This window comes from Mesoplodon bidens, assembly GCF_964165515.1.
Source record: "Mesoplodon bidens genome assembly, chromosome: X".
Classification (NCBI taxonomy): domain Eukaryota; kingdom Metazoa; phylum Chordata; class Mammalia; order Artiodactyla; family Ziphiidae; genus Mesoplodon; species Mesoplodon bidens.
The window spans coordinates 81,669,219-81,678,019 of NC_138163.1; positions in this window are offsets into that span (position 1 = coordinate 81,669,219).

An 8,801-nucleotide genomic window follows, 5' to 3' on the forward strand; every position below is an offset into this window, starting at 1 on the left:
TTCCATATAAATGCATAAAGATCTATGAGGACTTTTCATATCTAATATTTTAGAGACTCCAACATGATGGTTTCTAGTATCTGTTAAGTGAAAAAATACATAGCTACAAAAAAGATACTACGGGACTTCCCTGGGGGCACAGTGGTTAAGAATCTGCCTGCCAATGCAGGGGACACGGGTTTGTGCCCTGGTCCGGGAAGATCCCACATGCCGTGGAGCAACTAAGCCTGTGTGCCACAACTACTGAGCCTTCGCTCTAGAGCCCACAAGCCACAACTACTGAGCCTGCATGCCACAACTACTGAAGCCCACACGCCACAACTACTGAAGCCTTCATGCATAGAGCCCATGCTCAGCAACAAGAGAAGCCACTGCAATGAGAAGCCTGCGCACCCAACAAAGAGTAGACCCTGCTTGCCGCAACTGGAGAAAGCCCGTGTGCAGCAACAGAGACCGAATGCAGCCATAAATAAATAAATAAATAAAGCTACTATGGATTCAATACCATTTTAATGAACTTATACTTTGCTAATCACGACAGCTGTTTACACCATTGAAAAACTAAAATAACAAATGAAAAGAAAAATTGTTGTACTTTTGTGTAGCTCCTCAAGGCAATAACAACATAAGCAGAGAAATGTTAATGTAAACAAATAACTTCAATACTGTAGGCAAATAAAATAATAGTATCATATTAGAGGTAAAGGTAGCTCTGCTTGAGTGGATCACGAATGCCTTCATAGAAAAGAGCACCTTTGAATTGGGTCTTAACTAAGAGGTTGAAGTCAGAGAGATCAGTGTGGACAGGGTCAGAGACAGAATGACCTATGTTTTATGTAATTTGTCATGGCTGAAGAGAAGTGGGGAGGCTGAGTGACAGGAAATTAGGCTAGAGAGATAGACATAGGCCAAACAATTAAGGGCCTGTGCCATGCTTAGAATTTTTTACTTTAATCTGTAGATGATGGAGAGATATTGAAGGGTTTTGTAAAAATAATGCATTTTTTTCTGACTTTAAAAGTAATATATACTTATTGAAGGAAACATTCAAAAATACACAGAAGTATATTGGGCTTCCCTGGTGTCACAGTGGTTAAGAAAAAGAGAATAACTTCCTGGTTAAATTCCCTGAGAGCCTTGTCAACAAGGTGTTGAATTTTTTTTTAAACTAGTCCCTTATCAGCTCTATAGATGTGGTCCATGAGTTTTGGTGGACGTGTTTTCATGCCTTCTTTTAAAAGCAAAATAAAGTTAGTCCCTTCTGGCCACTGTTAACTTCCACTGAGAGGCTATAAAAGTGCTAGCAACTACAGATACTTTTTTAATGTGCACTGACTGAAATCCCAAAGAATAGCAAGCCCTTATTTTATGAGGCTTTCACTGATGCTGTGTGTCCCCCCACCAAAAGCACACTTTATGTTATGCACAAGAAGATCCTTTGCCTGGCGTGGATTCATTGCTAATCTATGCTAGGAAAAGAAAAGATACCACTGGAAAAATGCATTGAGGAAGTCAGCTGAGAATAATATACTCATACTTATGGTTTTTCTTTTCATTACTACTCAGTATACTGAAGCATATTGTTCATGTTGAGGACGAATAGATTGGTAAAGGGAATGAATTAAAAGACATTTATAGGTCTCATATTTCATCACTGGTAAATTACCTCTGTTTAAAATCATATGCTTTGTGGCCACCTTGAGGGGTGCGATAGGGAGGGTGGGAGGGAGACGCAAGAGGGAGGAGATATGGGGATACATGTATATGTATAACTGATTCACTTTGTTATACAGCAGAAACTAACATACCACTGTAAAGCAATTATACTCCAACAGAGATGTTAAAAAAAATCATATGATTTCATGAAACAGATTGCTTTTTTGTCTCCTTTTTTTTTTTTTTTTTTTTTTTTTGCGGTACGCGGGCCTCTCACTGTTGTGGCCTCTCCCATTGCGGAGCACAGGCTCCGGACATGCAGGCTCAGTGGCCATGGCTCACAGGCCCAGCCGCTCCACGGCATGTGGGATCTTCCCGGACCGGGGCACGAACCCGTGTCCCCTGCATCAGCAGGCGGACTGTCAGCCACTGCGCCACCAGGGAAGCCCTTTTGTCTCCTTTTTTTAAGTTTTATTTTTATTTTTTAAAATTTATTTATTTATTTATTTATTTATTTATTTATTTATTTATTTATTTATTTATTTTTGGCTGCCTTGGGTCTTCGTTGCTGCCTGTCAATTTTCTCTAGTTGTGGCGAGCGGAGGCTACTCTTTTTTTTTTTTTTTTTTTTTTTTGTGGTACATGGGCCTCTCACTGTCGTGGCCTCTCCCATTGCAGAGCACAGGCTCCGGACGTGCAGGCTCAGCGGCCATGGCTCACAGGCCCATCTGCTCCGCGGCACGTGGGATCCTCCCAGACCGGGGCACAAACCCATGTCCCCTGCATTGGCAGGCGGATTCTCAACCACTGCGCCACCAGGGAAGCCCCGGAGGCTACTCTTCGTTGAGGTGCGGGGGCTTCTCACTGGGGTGGCTTCTCTTGTTGTGGAGCACGGGCTCTAGGCATGCGGGCTTCAGTAGTTGCGGCACATGGGCTCAGTAGTTGTGGCTCGCGGGCTCTAGAGCGCAGGCTCAGTAGTTGTGGTGCACGGGCTTAGTTGCTCCGCGGCATGTGGGATCTTACGGGCCCAGGGCTTGAACCCGTGTCCCCTGCATTGGCAGGCAGATTCTTAACCACTGTGCCACCAGAGAAGCCCCTAAGTTTTATTTTTTATTTGAGATATAATTGACATAACATTGTATTCCTTTTAGGTGTACAACTTAATGATTTGATATAAATATATATTGCAAAATGATTACCATAATACGTTTCATTTACATCAATCACCACACAATAAGTTACAATTTAGGGCTTACCTGGTGGCGCAGTGGTTGACAGTCCACCTGCCGATGCAGGGGACACGGGTTCGTGCCCTGGTCCGGGAGGATCTCACATGCCTGGGAGCGGCTGGGCCTGTGAGCCATGGCTGCTGAGCCTGCGCGTCCAGAGCCTGTGCTCCGCAACGGGGGAGGCCACAGCAATGAAACGTCCGTGTACCGCAAAAAAACAAAAGACAAACAAACAAAAAAAACCCAGCAGAAATTTATCCTCTCACAGTTCTGGAAGCCGGAAGTCTGAAATCAATATCACTGGGATGAAATCAAGGTGTCAGCAGGGCCATGATCCCTCAGGAAGCTCTAGGGAAGTGTGTTTCTTGACTCTTCCAGCTTCGGTAGCTGCTGGCATGCCCTGGCTTGTGGCTGCATCACTACAATTTCTCTCTCTGTAGTCACACGGCCTTTTCCTCTCTGTATGTCAAATCTTCCTCTGCCTCTCTCTTTTTTAAATAAGTGTATTTATTTATTTTTGGCTGCATTGGGTCTTTGTTGACCCGAGTTCAATCCCTGGTCAGGGAACTAGATCCTGCATGCCACAACTAAAGATCCCGCATATGGCAATGAAGAGCCCACATGCCACAACTAAGACCCAGTGCGGCCAAAAGATAAATATTTTTTTAAAAAAGATCCTTAACCTAATCACATCTGCAAAGTCCTACTTTTTTGCCATATAAGGTAACATTCACAGGCTCTAGGAATTAGGACATGGATATCTTTTCTTTTTTTGTGGGGGTGAGCATTACTCAGCTTACCACGATCACCCTGGCAACAGTATATAGAAAAGATTGGAGGAGATAAGCTAGAAGATAAGGGCACTGGCTAGAATACAATCATAATTTCAGGTGAGGAACTTCCCTGGTGGCGCAGTGGTTAAGAATCAGCCTGCCAATGCAGGGGACATGGGTTTGAGCCCTAGTCCGGGAAGATCCCACATGCCACAGGGCAACTAAGCCCGTGTGCCACAACTACTGAGCCTGTGCTCTAGAGCCAGCGAGCCACAACTACTGAGCCCACGCGCCACAACTACTGAAGCCCACGCGCCTAGAGCCCGTGCTCTGCAACCAGAGAAGCCACCACAATGAGAAGCTCGTGCACCACAACAAAGAGTAGCCCCCACTCGCCACAGGTAGAGAAAGCCCGCGCGCAGCAACGAAGACCCAAAGCAACCAAAACTAAAAACTAAATAAATTTATAATAAATAAATAAATAATAATAATAATAATAATTTCAGATGAAAGGTGGGGAAGGCCTGAACTAAGACAGTGGTTGTAGGGATACAGAAGAGGAAACCAAATCTAAATAATTAGAAGGTAGGATTAAGGGGACTTAATCAATTAAACGTAGGAGGTAAGGAGTAGAAGACTAGAATGATTTGAAGGTTCCTGGTTTGGGTGCCTGGTTGTCTGGTTATAACCAGGATAGGAAATAGAGGCAGAGGGTAAGTCAATCAGTGCATTTTGGTTTCAGGTGAGAGGAGCCAGCCAAGCAACAGATGAAAAGGTTCAAATTAAGGCTCTGAGAGGTCATTTTTTTCTAATTATCATTATCAATCACATAATACTTATTGAATATTTTCAAGATACTGAACATAATAATATGGGGTTTTTCAGTACTAAGGAGGACTTCTGTCCTCAATAAATTACCAAGTAACTAGATAAACAGGTAACATCAATCAAAAAAAAAAAAGAAAAACGGAATGGCCTAGTGTACAAGAACTATAAGTGGATGCCACCTGTATTCAACATTGTACTAGAGGTTCTAGCCAGGGTAATTGGCAAGAAAAAGCAATAAAAGGTATCCAAAATGGAAAGGAAGAAGTAAAACTATCTGTACTTGTAGATGACATGATCTTGTATACAGAAAATCCTAAGGAATCCACTAAAAAAAGATTAGAACTAATAAATGAGTTCAGCAGGGTTGCAGGATACAAGATCAATATACAAATGTCAATTGAATTCCTATTTACTTGCAATGAACAATTTGAAAATGAAATTAAGGAACAATTCTATTTACAATAACATGAAAAAGAATAAAATGCTTAGGGACAAATTTAACAAAAGAATGCAAAAATATACTCTGAAAACTATAAGACATTGTTGGAAGAAATTAAAGAAGATCTAAATAAATGGACTTTAATCAAATAAGTGTTAGCAAGGATGTGGAGAAACTGGAACTCTGCTGGTGGGAATATAAAATAGTACAGCTACTTTGGAAGACAATTTGGCAGTTCCTCAAACAATTAAACATAAAGTTACCATATGATCCCGAAATGCCACTCCCAGTTATCTTTTTTTTTTTTTTGGCTGCATTCGTTGCTGCACGTGGGCCTTCTCTAGTTGCGACGAGTGGGGGCTACTCTTCGTTGAGGTGCGTGGGCTTCTCACTGCAGTGGCTTCTCTTGTTGCAGAGCATGGGCTCTAGGCGCATGGGCTCCATAGTTGCACCGCGCAGGGCTCTAGGGTGCACGGGCTTAGTTGCGCCACGGCACGTAGGATCTTCCCGGACAAGGGCTCGAACCCGTGTCCCCTGCATTGGCAGGCAGATTCTTAACCACTGAACCACCAGGGAAGTCCCAATTCCCAGTTACCTACTCAAGAGAACTGAAAACGTGTTCACATAAAAGCTTGTAAAAGTGAATGTTTATAGCAGCGTTATTCATAATAGCCAAAAGGTACATCAGCTGATGAATGGTTAAGCAAATACGGTATATCCGTACAATGGGATATTATTCAGTCATAAAAAAGTAATGAAGTTCTGATACATGCTACAACATGGATGAATCTTGAAAACATGCTAAGTGGAAAAAGCCAGTCACAAAAGACCACATATTATATGATTCTATGGATATGAAATGTTCAGAATAGGGGAATCTATGGAGAAAAGAAGTAGAACAGTGCTTGCATAAGGCTTTGGGAGATGGAGGGATGGGGGAAGATAGCTAAAGGGTACAAGGTTTCTTTTTAAAATGATGAAAATGTAAAATCGACTGTGGTCATTAATGGTTGCACATATCCGTGAATATACTAAAATCCATTAAGTTGTACACTTTAAATGGGCAAATTGTATAGTATATGAATTCTATCTCAATAAAGCTCTTATTTAAAAAAAAAAGAAAGTATAAGTGGGACCTAAAGAAGTAATAATAACCTACGTTGATTTCCCAAGGGACAGCACCATAGCAGAAAGTCCTGTAGAGATCCTGGAACCCATATAGACCCTAGGGTGTGTGTCTCATAAAGTCAGTTGACCTCCTGTGGAGTAAATTAGGATATGTTGCCTCCCAAATTGGGAGAGATGTTTGGACAGGAGAGAGTGAATGTTAAAGAGTGGTGTGTAGTCAGAATCACACTAAATCAGACTGCCACCATTGGACTTGCTGATAAGGAGGAATAGGCACGCTTTTACATTTCACTCATTTTTCTTCGTTTTTTTTAAGTTTCAAATAATAATGTGTTTTAAAAATTTCTTAGCAATACAAAAAGAATTTTGCTCTCAATAGAATATTTGTTTGATAATTTTCACTGAAGCAGTGTTATTGACTCTGTTTAATTTTTTTATTGAAGTATAGTTGATTTACAATGTTGTATTGATTTCTGCTGTACAGCAAAGTGATGCAGTTATACATATATACACACTTTTTTATATTCTTTTTAAAATTATTTTTATTTATTTTTGGCTGCGTTGGGTCTTTGTTGCTGTGCGCGGGCTTTCTCTAGTTGCGGTGAGAGGGGGCTACTCTTCGTTGCGGTGTGCGGGCTTCTCATTGCGGTGGCTTTTCTTGTTGTGGAGCATGGGCTCTAGGCACGCGGGCTTCAGTAATTGCAGCACACGGGCTCAGTAGTTGTGGCACGCAGGCCCTAGAGCACGTGGGCTTCAGTAGTTGTGGCTCGCGGGCGTAGGTGCTCCGAGGCATGTGGGATCTTCCCAGACCAGGGATGGAACCCATGTCCCCAGCATTGGCAGGTGGATTCTTAACCACTGTGCCACCAGGGAAGTCCCTATATTCTTTTCCATGATGGTTTATCACAAGATATTGAATACAATTCCCTGTGCTGTACAGTAAGTAGGACCTTCTTGTTTATCTATTCTATATATAATAGTTTGCATCCGCTAACCCCAAACTCCCACTCCTTTCCTCCCCCAACCCCCTCCCCCTTGGCAACCACAGGTCTGTTCTTTATGTCTGTGAGTCTGTTTCTGTTTCATAGATAGGTTTGTTTGCATCATATTTTAGATTCCACATATAAGTGATATCATGTGGTATTTGTCTTTCTCTTTCTGACTTACTTCACTTAGTATTACCATCTCTAGGTCCACCCATGTTGCTGCAAATGGCATTATTTCATTCTTTTTTATGGCTGAGTAGTATTCTTTTTAAAGATAAAGATGAAGATTCCTTATCTTTGCCTGCCTGCCTTTGCTCCCTCTTGCTTCACTCTTACCTCTTTCCGTATATTATAGAAATATTACTACAATTTGAGTTCATTGAGGCTTTTTTCCCCTCTCTCTCCCTTATTCATTCGTCCACCAATTCATCCAACAAACATATCAGGGACTATGCTAGATGCTGGAGATAGAGATGAGTAAGAACTGGTCCCTATTGTTGAGGAGCTCACAGTCTAGCATTTCCCCAAAGTCTCTCTAAATGCATATTTCCTTTTCTTCATTCCATGGTACTTTAGAATGGTATAAGACATTAAATAAGAATCCATATGTTTCCAGAGTTGGTTCTAAAGGGTGAACTTCACTCTAATCAAATGGCTGCCAAATAGTATCTCCAATTGTTTGATCAAGTTACATGTAGCCTTGCCTGTCATAAAAAAATAATAAAAGTTTGACACCCAGCGTAGTTAAGTAAAGCATGGCACATGCAAATGATGGAATAATATACAGCCACTACAATTATGTTGTAGAACATATTGTACAAGATAATTCCAATTTTGTAAAAAAAAAAAGTATGCAAAAAGAAAACAAAGGACTGGAAGGATATACATCAGAAAGAGTAGTGGTTATCTCCAGGTATGATGGATAGGATAAAAGTGATCATTGCTTTCTTCTTCAGACCTTCTATGCTTTCCAAAAATTTTACAGTGAACATTTATATTTTTGTAATCAGAAAAGTATATATATAATTAAAATGAAAGAACTCTCATGAAGACAGGGACTGAGTTTTTACCTGTCTTATAGTATTTACAGAGCTTTAGGAGTGCTTTATAAATGGTGAATAACAAGTAACAGAATTGAAAATGAGAGTGTTGAATTGCAGGCCACACTCTTACTCAACACCTTCCCTGTCGTCCCCCATCAGCCCATTTCTGTTAGAGCTTTTCATCTGTGGCTGATACATACTCACATCTATCAACTATGGGCACTCTTGGCTTACTCAAAGAGAAAAAGTAGATATTTATTTTAAGGACATGAAGGTTCCAGGGTGTGAAGTCCCAAACCTTTCATAAGTCAGCTCTATTTCTCTTATAATAGTAACAAGTATCTATTGAACACCTGCTATATGTCAGGCAAGTGCACACCTCAATCTTAGTAGTATTGCTATGCGGTATCATTATCCCCAGTATTTCTTTCCAGTCGTTTTCTAAGTATACATGTATATAGAATTGCTCTACAAAGTTGGTATCATATTTTAACTCCCGTAAAAAAATGTAACATTATATCTGGAGCGTTTTCATGTCTCATTTGCTTTTTTAATAGACTTTATTTTTTAGAGTAGTTTTAGGTTTGCAGCAAAATAGTAATTTGTAGTAATGGTTGTTAATTACTACATCCATTGTATGAATATAACCCAAATTGATTTGACCAATTTTCTATTGTACATTTAGATAGTTTTCTTATCTTCTGTTTTAAAGATGAGAA